A 14492-nucleotide genomic window follows, 5' to 3' on the forward strand; every position below is an offset into this window, starting at 1 on the left:
AAAAGAGATGCAAAAAAGCAAAATGGCTGCCTGGAGAGGCCTTACAAATAGCTGTGGATAGAAGAGAAGCTAAAAGCAAAGGAGAAAAGGAAAGATATAAGCACCTGAATGCAGAATTCCAAAGAATAGCAAGGAAAGATAAGAAAGCCTTCCTCAGCAATCAATGCAAAGAAATAGAGGAAAACAACAGAATGGGAAAGACTAGAGATCTCGTCAAGAAAATTAGAGATACCAAGGGAACATTTCATGCAAAGATGGGCTCAATAAAGGACAGAAATGGTCTGTACCTAACAGAAGCAGAAGATATTAAGAAGAAGTGACAAGAATACACAGAAGAACTGTACAAAAAAGATCTTCATGACCAAGATAATCACGACAGTGTGATCACTCACCTAGAGCCAGACATTCCGGAATATGAAGTCAAGTGGGCCTTGGAAAGCATCACTATGAACAAAGTGGGCCTTGGAAAGCATGACTATGAACAAAGCTAGTGGAGGTGATGGAATTCCAGTGGAGCTGTTTCAAATCCTGAAAGATGATGCTGTGAAAGTGCTGCACTCAATATGCCAGCCAATTTTGAAAACTCAGCAGTGGCCACAGGACTGGAAATGGTCAGTTTTCATTCCAGTCCCAAAGAAAGGCAATGTCAAAGAATGCTTAAAGTACCACACAATTGCACTCATCTCACATGCTGGTAAAGTAATGCTCAAAATTCTCCAAGCCAGGCTTCAGCAATATGTGAATCATGAACTTCCAGATGTTCAAGCCAGTTTTAGAAAAGGCAGAGGAACCAGAGATCAAATTGCCAACATCCAGAGGGTGTTCCTAAGATGACGGAGGAACAGGATGGGGAGACCAACTTCTCCACCACAAATTCATTAAAAGAACATTTAAACGCTGAGTAAATTCCACAAAACAACTTCTGAATGCTAGAAGAGGGCACCAGGCACCCAGAAAAGCAGCCCATTGTCTTTGAAAGGAGGTAGGAAAAAATTTAAAAGGCAAGAAGAGAGACAAAAGAGGTAGGGAGGGAGCTCCATCCTGGGAAGGGAGTCTTAAAAAGAGAGGTTTCCAAACACCAGGAAACACTCTCACTGCCAAGTCTGTGGTGAGCCTTGGAACCACAGAAGGCAACATCAGCTCAGTTCAGTTCAGTTGCTCAGTCGTGTCTGACTCTTTGTGACCCCATGAATTGAGGGACGCAAGGCCTCCCTGTCAATCACCAACTCCTGGAGTTCACTCAGACTCACATCCATCGAGTCCGTGATGCCATCCAGCCATCTCATCCTCAGTCGTCCCCTTCTCCTCCTGCCCCCAATCCCTCCCAACATCAGAGTCTTTTCCAATGAGTCAACACTTCGCATGAGGTGGCCAAAGTACTGGAGTTTCAGCTTTAGCATCTTTCCTTCCAAAGAAAACCCAGGGCTGATCTCCTTCAGAATGGCTTGGTTGGAACTCCTTGCAGTCCAAGGGACTCTCAAGAGTCTTCTCCAACACCACAGTTCAAAAGCATCAATTCTTTGGTGCTCAGCCTTCTTCACAGTCCAACTCTCACATCCATACATGACTACTGGAAAAACCATAGCCTTGACTAGACGGACCTTAGTCGGCAAAGTAATGTCTCTGCTTTTGAATATGCTATCTAGGTTGGTCATAACTTTCCTTCCAAGGAGTAAGCGTCTTTTAATTTCATGGCTGCAGTCACCATCTGCAATGATTTTGGAGCCTCCCAAAATAAATTCTGACACTATTTCCACTGTTTCCCCATCTACTTCCCATGAAGTGATGGGACCGGATGCCATGATCTTCGTTTTCTGAATGTTGAGCTTTAAGCCAACTTTTTCACTCTCCTCTTCCACTTTCAAGAGGCTTTTTAGTTCCTGTTCACTTTGTGCCATAAGGGTGGTGTCATCTGCATATCTGAGGTTATTGATATTTCTCTTGGCAATCTTGATTCCAGCTTGTGTTTCTTCTAGTCCAGCGTTTCTCATGATGTACTCATGAGGGCAACATAACTGGGAGGAAAAATAAATAAATAATTAAAACCCACAGATTACGTGCACAACAGTAACTCCCCCAGCAGAGAAGTAGTGCAGATGCCTGCACCTTCCACTAGCAAGCTGGGGCTGGGCAGGGAGGAGCAGGCTGCATTGCTTAGAGTAAGGGCCAGGCCTGAATGCCCCTAGGGCAATCTGAGGGAAATAACTTGGGCTAGCAAACCAGACTGTGGGATAGCTACCATGCAAAAAGCCTAGAGAAGGTGATGCTACCCCACTCCAGTACTCTTGCCTGGAAAATCCTATGGATGGAGGAGCTTGGTAGGCTGCAGTCCACGGGGTCTCTAAGAGTCAGACATGACTGAGCGACTTCACTTTCACTTTCACTTTCATACATTGGAGAAGGAAATGGCAACCCACTCCAGTGTTCTTGCCTGGAGAATCCCAGGGATGGGGGAGCATGGTGGGCTGCCTTCAATGGGGTTGCACAGAGTCGGACATGACTGAAGCGACTTAGCAACAGCAGTAGCAGCAGCAAGACATCGTCAGGCCAGCTCACAGAACAAAAGACTGAACAGAGCCAGCTGGCTGCAGACCATCCCCCTCCGGTGACAGGCAGCCAGAGCTGGAAGGGGCAATTGCAGCACCAGAGAGGCATTATCTACCAAACTGCAAGCAGGCTTCTTTGCTAACTAAGACTTCTTGGGATTCTGGATGGTCAACATCTGCCTGAGAAGGTGCTCCGGTTGTACACCCAGAAAACCGAGCGGCAGGGATGAGGGAGGTGATAAGTCGCAGTGACCGTGCTCACCAAACTCCTAATCACCTGAGCTGCTCGGACCTGAGAAGGGCACAAAACGCAGGCCCAACCTTGTCTGCGCCACTGAGGATACCCGAGTGCCTGAACTTGAGCGGCTTAGACCTGGGAGGTGCATGCAGCCCAGGGCTGGCCTTGGATGATTCCCGGTGGAGCAACCTAGAGCCTGAGCAGTGTGGGCAGGGAGGGCACATATGCCGTGAGCAGGGGCAGACCCAGTGTGGCTGAGACACTGCGAGCACACTCCAGTGTTATTTGTTTGCAACGTCCCTCCCTCCCCACAGCACAACTGAACAAGTGAGTCTAAAAAAGTGTCCACCACCGCCCCCCTTGTGTCAGGGTGGAAATCAGGCACTGAAGAGACCAGCAAACAGAAGAAGCTAAAACAGAGGGAACTGCCTTGTAAGTGACAGGTGCAATAGATTAAAACCCTGTGGTTAGTACTGACTACATAGGAAGGGGCCTATAGATCTTGATAAATATAAGCCAGACCAAGGAACTATCTGAAAATGAACTGACTCCACACTGCTCACAACACCAGAGAAAGTCCTAGATATATTTTTACTATCATTGTTTTTTTTTCAATTTTTAAAATCTTTAAGTTCTCTATTACTCCTTTAATTTTCATTTTTATAACCTACTATTACTTTGCAAAAAAAGAGACCCTATTTTTTAAAGCAAACTTCATATATATATATATATTATAATTTTTGTGACTTTATTTTTTTTCTTTTCTTTAATATTGTATTTTTGAAAATCCAACCCCTACTCTAGATTTTTAATCTGTACTTTTTGGTATTTGTTATCAATTTTGTACCTTAAGAACCCAATCTTCAGTACCCATTTTTACTTGAGAGTGAAATTACTGGCTTGACTGCTCTTTACACCTTTGGACTCTCCTTTTTTCCCACCAGGTTCCCTCTATCTCCTTCCTCCCCCTTCTCTTCTCTACCCAACTCTGTGAATCTCTTTGTGTGTTCCAGATGATAGAGAACACTTAGGGAACTGATTACTGGCTGGATCTGTTTCTCTCCTTTTGATTCCCCCCTTTATCCTCCTGGCCACCTCTGTCTCCTTCCTCCCTCTTCTCTTCTCTGTATAACTCCATGAACATCACTGAGCGGTCCAGACTGTGGCATGCACATAAGGAAGTGATTACTGGCTAGCTTGCTTTCTCCACTTTTGATTCCACCTCATCTCATTTGGGTCACCTCTAACTCCCTTCTCCTTCTTCTCTTTTCCATGTAACTCTGTGACCCTCTCTGGATGTCCCTCACTGTGGAGAAACTTTTCATCTTTAAGCTAGTTGTTTTATCAACAGTGCTGTATAGATGGAGAAGTCTTGAGGCTACTGTAAAAATAAAACTGAAAACCAGAAGCAGGAGGCTTAAGTCCAAACCCTGAGAACACCAGAGAACTCCTGATTCCAGGGAACATTAATTAACAGGAGCTCATCAAATGCCTCCATACCTACACTGAAACCAAGCATCACCCAAGGGCCAACAATTTCCAGAGCAAGACATACCATGCAAATTCTCCAGCAACACAGAAACACAGCCCTGAGCTTCAGTATACAGGCTGCCCAAAGTCACGCCAAACCCACTGACATCTCATAACTCATTAGTGGACACTTCCAGGAAGAAGAAATCCAGCTCGACCCACCAGGACACAGACACAAGCTTCCCTAACCAGGAAACCTTGACAAGCCACCTGTCCAACCCAACCCACAGTGAGGAAACTCCACAATAAAGAGAACTCCACAAACTGCCAGAATACAGAAAGGCCACTACAAACACAGAAATATAAACAAGCTGAAGAGACAGAGGAATATCCAGAAGGTAAAGGAACAGGATAAATGCCCACCAAACCAAACAAAAGAGGAAGAGATAGGGAACCTACCTGATAAAGAATTCCAAATATTGATAGTGAAAATGATCCAAAATGTTGAAATCAAAATGGAATCACAGATAAATAGCCTGGAGACAAGGATTGAGAATTTGTAAGAAAGGTTTAACAAGGACCTAGAGAAATAAAAAAGAGTCAATATATAATGAATAATGCAATAAATGAGATCAAAAACAGTCTGGAGGGAATAAATAGTAGAATAAAGGAGCCAGAAGATAGGATTAGTGAAGTAGAAGAGAGAATGGCAGAAATAAATAAATCAGAGAGGAAAAAAGAAAAACGAATTAAAAGAAAATGAGGACAGTCTCAGAGACCTCTAGGACAATGTTAAACCCTCCAACATTCAAATCATAGGAGTCCCAGAAGAAGAAGACAAAAAGAAAGACCATGAGAAAATACTTGAGGAGATAATAGTTGCAAACTTCCCTAAAATGGGGAAGGAAATAATCACCCAAGTCCAAGAAACCCAGAGAGTCCCAAAAAGGATAAACCCGAGGTGAAACACCCCAAGACACATATTAATCAAATTAACAAAAATCAAACACAAAGAACAAATATTAAAAGCAGCAAGGGAAAAACAACAAATAACACACAAGGGGATTCCCATAAGGATAATAGCTGATCTTAAAATAGAAACTCTTCAGACCAGGAGGGAATAGCAAGACATACTTAAAGTGATGAAAGAAAATAACTTACAGCCCAGATTACTGTACCCAGCAAGGATATCATTCAAATATGAAGGAGAAATCAAAAGCTTTACAGACAAGCAAAAGCTGAGAAAATTCAGCACCACCAAACCAGCTCTTCAATAAATGCTAAAGAATCTTCTCTAGACAGGAAACACAAAAAGGATGTATAGACTCAAACTCAAAACAATAAAGTAAATGTAAATAAAGTAAATTACTTATCAATAATTACCTTAAACATAAATGGGTTGAATGCCCCAACCAAAAGACAAACACTGGCTGAATGGATACAAAAACAAGACCCCTATATATGTTGTCTACAAGAGACCCACCTCAAAACAAGGGACACACACAAACTGAAAATGAAGGGCTGGAAGAAGATATTCCATGCAAACAGAGATCAAAAGAAAGCAGGAGTAGCAATACTCATATCAGATAAAATAGACTTTAAAACAAAGGCTGTGAAAAAAGACAAAGAAAGACACTACATAATGATCAAAGGATCAATCCAAGAAGAAGATATAGCAGTGTATATATATATATACACACACACACACATATATGCACCCTGCATAGGAGCACTGCAATATGTAAGACCAATGCTAACAAGAATGAAAGTGGAAGTTAACAATAACACAATAATAGTGGGAGACTTTAATACCCCATTTACACCTATAGATAGATCAACTAAACATAAAATTAACAAGGAAACACAAATTTTAAATGATACAATAGACCAGTTAGACCTAATTGATATCTATAGGACATGTCACCCCAAAACAATGAATTTCACCTTTTTCTCAAGCACACACAGAACCTTCTTCAGAATAGATCACATCCTGGGCCATAAATCAGGCCTTGGTAAATTAAAAAAAAAAAAAAAAAGAAATCATTCCAGGCATCTTTTCTGACCACAATGCAGTAAGGTTAGATCTCAATTACAGGAGAAAAAAAAAAAAAAAAACTATTAAAAATTCCAGAATATGGAGGGTGACAACACGCTGCTGAATAACCAACAAATCACAGAATAAATAAAAAAAGAAATCAAAATATGCATAGAAATGAATGAAAATGAAAACACAACAACCCCAAACCTGTGGGACACTGTAAAAGCAGTGCTAAGGGGAAGGTTCATAGCAATACAGGCATACCTCAAGAAACAAGAAAAAAGCCAAATAAATAACCTAACTGTATACCTAAAGCAACTAGCAAAGGAAGAAATGAAGAACCCCAGGGTTAGTAAAAGCAAAGAAATCTTAAAAATTAGGGCAGAAATAAATGCAAAAAAAAGCAAAAGAGGCCATAGCAAAAATCGACAAAGCCAAAGCTGGTTCTTTGAGAGGATGAATAAAATTGACAGCTATTAACCAGACTCATCAAGAATAAAAGGGAGAAAAATCAAATCAATAAAATTAGAAATGAAAATGGAGAGATCACAACAGACAACACAGAAATACAAAGAATCATAAGAGACTACTATCAGCAATTATATGCCAATAAAATGGACAACGTGGAAGAAATGGACAAATTCCTAGAAAAGTACAACTTTCCAAAACTGAACCAGGAAGAAATAGAAAATCTTAACAGTCCCATCACAAGCATGGAGATTGAAGCTGTAATCAGAAATCTTCCAGCAAACAGAAGCCCAGGTCCAGACGGCTTCACAGCTGAATTCTACCAAAAATTTAGAGAAGAGCTTACATCTATCCTACTCAAACTCTTCCAGAAAATTGCAGAGAAATGTAAACTTCCAAACTCATTCTATGAGGCCACCATCACCCTAATACCAAAACCTGACAAAGATGCAACAACAAAAAAGAAAACTACAGGCCAATATCACTGATGAACATGGATGCAAAAATCCTTAACAAAATTCTAGCAAACAGAATCCAACAACATATTAAAAAGATCATACACCATGACCAAGTGGGCTTTATCCCAGGGATGCAAGGATTCTTCAATAAGTGCAAATCAATCAATGTAATACACCACATTAACAAATTGAAAAATAAAAGCCATATGATTATCTCAATAGATGCAGAGAAAGACCTTGACAAAATTCAACATCCATTTATGATTTAAAAAAAAAAAGCACCCTCCAGAAAGCAGGAATAGAAGGAACATACCTCAACATAATAAAAGCTATATATGACAAACCCACAGCAAACATTATCCTCAATGGTGAAAAATTGAAAGCATTTCCCCTGAAGTCAGGAACAAGACAAGGGTACCCACTCTCACCACTACTATTCAACATAGTTCTGGAAGTTTTGACCACAGCAATCAGAGCAGAAAAAGAAATAAAAGGAATCTAGATTGGAAAAGAAGTAAAACTCTCACTGTTTGCAGATGAAATGATCCTCTGCGTAGAAAACCCTAAGGACTCCACCAGAAAATTACTAGAGCTAACCAATGAGTATAGTAAAATTTCAGGATATAAAATCAACACACAGAAATTCCTTGCATTCCTATACACTAATAATGAGAAAATAGAAACAGAAATTAAGGAAACAATTCCATTCACCATTGCAATGAAAAGAATAAAAGACTTCGGAATATATCTACCTAAAGCAACAAAAAATCTATATATAGAAAACTATATCCTCTTTCCCAGCTGGAACCATGGAGGGTGCGGAAGAGAAGGAAAAGAAGGTTCCTGCTGTGCCAGAAACCCTTAAAAAAAGCGGAAGAATTTCGCAGAGCTTAAGATCAAGAGACTGAGAAAGAAGTTTGCCCAAAAGATGCTTCGAAAGGCAAGGAGGAAGCTTATCTATGAAAAAGCTAAGCACTACCACAAGGAATACAGGCAGATGTACAGAACTGAAATTCGAATGGCTAGGATGGCACGAAAAGCCGGCAACTTCTATGTACCTGCGGAACCCAAATTGGCATTCGTCATCAGGATCAGAGGTATCAACGGTGTGAGCCCAAAGGTTCGAAAGGTGCTGCAGCTCTTTCGCCTCCGGCAGATCTTCAATGGCACCTTTGTGAAGCTCAACAAGGCATCAATTAATATGCGGAGAATTGTGGAGCCGTACATTGCATGGGGGTACCCAAATCTGAAGTCTGTAAATTAATTGATCTACAAGCGTGGTTATGGCAAAATCAACAAAAAGCGAATTGCCCTGACAGACAATGCATTGATTGCTCGATCTCTTGGGAAATATGGAATCATCTGCATGGAGGATCTGATTCATGAGATCTATACCATTGGAAAACGTTTCAAAGAAGCAAACAACTTCCTGTGGCCCTTTAAATTGTCTTCTCCACGAGGTGGAATGAAGAAAAAGACCACCCATTTTGTAGAAGGTGGAGATGCTGGCAACAGGGAAGACCAGATCAACAGGCTTATTAGAAGGATGAACTACAGCTGATGGGAGTATAAATCAACAGAATCACCTTGTCATCATCCAGTAAATTTAAAGGAACATAACCTATGACTTGATCATTCTACTCCAAGGTATCCAGCCTACTGAAATGTGTGTACTTGAATACAGGGAGACACAGATAAGAATGCTCAGACCCGATGTAGTCATAAAATCCCCCAAAAGGTAACAAGCTAGGTGGATGTGTAAACACCCGTTGATTGCCCAAATACTGTACTAGAGTGACAATTAACTACAGCTGTGTGCAACAATGTGCAGGAACCTCACACACACTGTGTTGATAAAAGCAGCCAGACACAAAGAACACATGCTCTATGGATCAACTTCTATAAACTTAAAGCCTTTGACATTAAAAACTCAAACAAACAAACCAGAAACTAGGAATAAACCCGCCATATGACCCAGCAGTCCCACTCCTAGGCATATACCCTAAAGAAACCAAAATTGAAAAAGACACATGTATCCCATTGTTCATTGCAATACTATTTACAATAGCTAGAACATGGAAGCAACCTAGATGTCCATCGACAGATGAATGGATAAAGAAGCTGTGGTACAAATGCACAAGGGAATATTACTCAGCCATAAAAACAAACATATTTGAGTCAGTTCTAATGAGGTGGATGAACTGAAAGCCTATTTTATAGAGTGAAGTAAGTCAGAAAGAAAGATAAATATCATATTCTAATGCATATATATAGAATCCAGAAAAATGGTACTGAAGAATTTATTTACAGTGCAACAGTAGAGAAAGAGTCATAGAGAATAGACTTATGGACATGGGGAGAGGGGAAGAGAGGATAAGATGTATTCAACAAGTAACATGGAAACTTACATTACCTTGTGTAAAACAGATAGCAAACAGGAATTTGCAGTATGGCTCAGGAAACTCAAACAGGGGCTCTGTATCAACCTAGAGGGGCAGAATGGGGAGGGAGATGGGAGGGAGGTTCTAAATGGTGGAGGTATATATATACTTGTGGCTGATTCATGGTGAGGCTTGACAGAAAGCAACAAAATTCTGTAAAGCAATTATCCTCCAATAAAAAAATAAATTATTTTAAAAAATGTCAGACACAACTGAGCATGATACATACAATTCTGATCATTTCAAACTCTTTCATTCTAAATATTTCAGAGATTCTCACGTTTGTCCACCTAAAAATCAATATAATTTAGTTTCCCCGTTTTTGACAAGTATTCCTATATTTCCCCTCTCATTTACTGAATTGTCTAGAATTTTCAGAACATGACTGAACATGTTCTCTTGTGTATTTCACCCTTGAGTATGATGCTAGCTCTTGGTATGAGGAAAATGCTTATGCCATATTAAGGACTTTTTTTTTCTCTTTATAGATAGCTCTATGTGTGTGTGTGTGTGTGTACACATGTGTGTGTGTGTGTGTTTAATCTGGAAACAGTATTAATTTTATTAAATGCATTCCTGAATCTTTAGGATAATTATATAGTTTTAAAATTGTCATCTGTTGCTATAATTGATTATATTAATGGATTTATCCTTTTGAGTCACATTTGCATTCTACATTAAATCTTATTTGGTCTTGATATACTAATATTCAAAAATGTTGTCTTCTATTTCTTAGAACTTTTAAAAAGTGTTTGCACTTAAAATTATACTTAAGATTGGTCTCTTGATACTTTTTTGTGCTGTCTTTGACAAGGTATGCTATCTTTGCTATTAGGGTTAGAAAAAACTTTTATATTTTCTTTATGCTTCAGACAGTTTACATGGTATGGTAATCATCTATGTTCTGAAGGCTAACTCACAATCTACTGGGTAACTGTCTGAGCCCAGTAATTTTCTTTTATTTCTTTAAGTGTTTCATTTTTCATATGCAAATTCAGCTAATTATTCTTTTCATTGAAGTTTATTCATGTATATGAGTTTCAAAAGTTTCACCTGCTAGGATGTGTAATCTTAAGATTTTAAAATCTCTGCTGATTTGTAACTGTCCCTAAACTCCTTTCTAATTTTGTATTTAGTGCATTCACTTAATTTTACTTTGGTCTAATTGCAGAGCTTGTCAAATCACAGTTGATAATGAGATAAAGTACTTATACCAGAATGTAAAGCAATTCATGGCTTCAAGAGAAGCTCACAGTAACACCAAAAAGTTAGTGAACATCAGCAAAGCCTTTAATAATTTAATCAATTTATATTTTTGCACAAACTTGTTGTCTCATTGTAGATAAATTACAGTCGATTTGAGAATACAACCACCTTGTTTATTTTATTTTACTTTGTACTCCCCAAAGAATTAGCTTTACAGTTTGCCATCAAGTCTACATTTTTTATTAATTCATGAATTTCTGCTTTTATTTTTGTTTCTTTTCTTATGCTCCCCTAAGGTATCAGTTTTTGTTTTCTAACTTAAGTTTATATATACCTTATTTATTTATGCATTTTTATTTATCTTTTGTTTTTTATGGTTATAAATGATACTTTAACTAATATTTTGGCCATATCCTTGCAAGTTTTGAAGATATGGGATTCTTATGCTCATTATTTTCTAAAATTCCCTATAATTATGGTCAAAGTTCTTTAAGTCACATGAATTGCAAGATCTTTTTGAAATTTTGTCTTGTTCTAATTATTTGCTAATTTTAATTAATTTTTATTGAAGTATATTAGCTTTAAAATGTCATGTTAGTTTCTCCTGTATACCAGTGTTGGTCAGATTTACCAAATATATAATTCTTTTTTAAGAATATCTTCCCATTTAGGCCACCACAGATGGTTTTCCTTATTTTATTATTCTTTTGTTCTTAATTTGTAATTATACCTTTGTGGATATCAAAAGATATTAGCTAAATGATTTCAATGGACTGATGTTTATTGACACTTTTTATGATATATAACATATTATATATTTTATGTACCTGTATTAAAAGTTTTGGAAGAGAAGGTAGTTTTTCTGGGGCATTGAACTTAGTATATATTTATCATCTTTCAGTTCAGTTCAGTTCAGTTCAGTTGCTCAGTCATGTCCGACTCTTTGTGACCCCATGAATTGCAGCATGTCAGGCCTCCCTGTCCATCACCAACTCAAGGTACTGTGTATTAATGAGTCTCAGTTCAGTTCAGTTCAGTCGCTCAGTCGTGTCTGATTCTTTGTGACCCCATGAATCGCAGCACGTCAGGCCTCCCTGTCCATCACCAACTTCCGGAGTTCACTCAGACTCACATCCATTGAGTCAGTGATGCCATCCAGCCATCTCATCCTCCGTCGTCCCCTTCTCCTCCTGCCCCCAATCCCTCCCAGCATCAAAGTCTTTTCCAATGAGTCAACTCTTTGCATGAGGTGGCCAAAGTACTGGAGCTTCAGCTTTAGCATCAGTCCTTCCAAAGAAATCCCAGGGTCGATCTCCTTCAGAATGGACTGGTTGAATCTCCTTGCAGTCCAAGGGACTCTCAAGAGTCTTCTACAACACCACATTTCAAAAGCAGCAATTCTTCGGCGCTCAGCCTTCTGCACAGTCCAACTCTCACATCCATACACGACCACTGGAAAAACCATAGCCTTGACTAGACAGACCTTAGTCGGCAAAGTAATGTCTCTGCTTTTGAATATGCTATCTGGGTTGGTCATAACTTTCCTTCCAAGGAGTAAGCGTCTTTTAATTTCATGGCTGCAATCACCATCTGCAGTGACTTCGGAGCCCCCAAAAATAAAGTCTGACACTGTTTCCACTGTTTTCCCCATCTATTTCCCATGAAGTGATGGGACCGGATGCCATGATCTTCACTTTCTGAATGTTGAGCTTTAAGCCAACATTTTCACTCTCCTCTTTCACTCTCATCAAGAGGCTCTTTAGTTCCTCTTCACTTTCTGCCATGAGGGTGGTGTCATCTGCATATCTGAGGATATTGATATTTCTCCTGGCAATCTTGATTCCAGCTTGTGCTTCTTCCAGTCCAGTGTTTCTCATGATGTACTCTGCATATAAGTTAAATAAGCAGGGTGACAATATACAGCCTTGACGTACTCCTTTTCCTATTTGGAACCAGTCTGTTGTTCCATGTCCAGTTCTAACTGTTGCTTCCTGACCTGCATACAGGTTTCTCAAGAGGCAGGTCAGGTGGTCTGGTATTCCCATCTCTTTCAGAATTTTCCACAGTTTATTGTGATCCACACAGTCAAAGGCTTTGGCATAGTCAATAAAGCAGAAATAGATGTTTTTCTGGAACTCTCTTGCTTTTTCCATGATCCAGCGTATGTTGGCAATTTGATCTCTGGTTCCTCTGCCTTGTCTAAAACCAGCTTGAACATCAGGGAGTTCACGGTTCATGTATTGCTGAAGCCTGGCTTGGAGAATTTTAAGCATTACTTTACTAGCATGTGAGATGAGTGCAATTGTGCAGTAATTTGAGCATTCTTTGGCATTGCCTTTCTTTGGAATTGGAATGAAAACTGACCTTTTCTAGTCCTGTGGCCACTGCTGAGATTTCCAAATTGGCTGGCATATTAAATGCAGCACTTTCACAGCATCATCTTTCAGGATTTGAAAGAGCTCAACTGGAATTCCATCACCTCCACTAGCTTTGTTCGTAGTGATGCTTTCTAAGGCCCACTTGACTTCACATTCCAGGATGTCTTGCTCTAGATTAGTGATCACACCATCATGATTATCTGGGTCGTGAAGATCTTTTTTGCACAGTTCTTCTGTGTATTCTTGTCACTTCTTCTTAATATCTTCTGCTTCTGTTAGGTCCAGACCATTTCTGTCCTTTATCGAGCCCATCTTAGCATGAAATGTTCCCTTGGTATTTCTAATTTTCTTGAAGAGATCTCTAGTCTTTGCAATTCTGTTCTTTTCCTCTATTTCGCTGAAAAAGGCTTTCTTATCTCTTCTTGCTATTCTCTGGAACTCTGCATTCAGATGTTTATATCTTTCCATTTCTCCTTTGCTTTTCACCTCTCTTCTTTTCACAGCTATTTGTAAGGCCTCCCCAGGCAGCCATTTTGCTTTTTTGCATTTCTTTTCCATGGGGATGGTCTTGATCCCTGTCTCCTGTACAATGTCACAAACCTCTGTCCATAGTTCATCAGGCACTCTATCTATCAGATCTAGGCCCTTAAATCTATTTCTCACTTCCACTGTATAATCATAAGGGATTTGATTTAGGTCATACCTGAATGGTCTAGCGGTTTTCCCTACTTTCTTCAATTTCAGTCTGAATTTGGCAATAAGGAGTCCATGATCTGAACCACAGTCAGTTCCTGGTCTTGTTTTTGTTGACTGTATAGAGCTTCTCCATCTTTTGCTACAGAGAATATAATCAGTCTGATTTTGGTGTTGACCATCTGGTGATGTCCATGTGTAGAGTCTTCTCTTGTGTTGTTGGAAGAGGGTGTTTGCTATGACCAGAGCATTTTTTTGGCAAAACTCTGTTAGTCTTTACCCTGCTTCATTCTGCATTCCAGTTTAACTTATCTTTATTTTCTGTTAAGAAAGATAATCCATTGGAGTGTTATCAGTATGCTCTTAATCAGAGATTTCACCTCACATATTTTGATTCTGTTATATATCACATTATTATGATATATCTTCCCTATGGATCAAGCTCTTTTTACATATTAGTATTACAATATTTCTTCCCTGTGAATAAAGCTCTTTTTACATATTGGTATGTATAAAATGACTTGTTGATGAATGTGCATATTGATCTGCTTTACAG

General features: G+C 39.3%; 1 pseudogene; it reads left to right on the forward strand.

The window, feature by feature from the left end:
- The first annotated feature begins 8027 nt into the window (after positions 1–8027).
- LOC120855411 lies at positions 8028–8779 on the forward strand (annotated as a pseudogene).
- Positions 8780–14492: the final 5713 nt, after the last annotated feature.

Source organism: Oryx dammah, unplaced genomic scaffold (genome assembly GCF_014754425.2).
Source record: "Oryx dammah isolate SB20612 unplaced genomic scaffold, SCBI_Odam_1.1 HiC_scaffold_28, whole genome shotgun sequence".
In the NCBI taxonomy this organism is placed as follows: Eukaryota; Metazoa; Chordata; class Mammalia; order Artiodactyla; family Bovidae; genus Oryx; species Oryx dammah.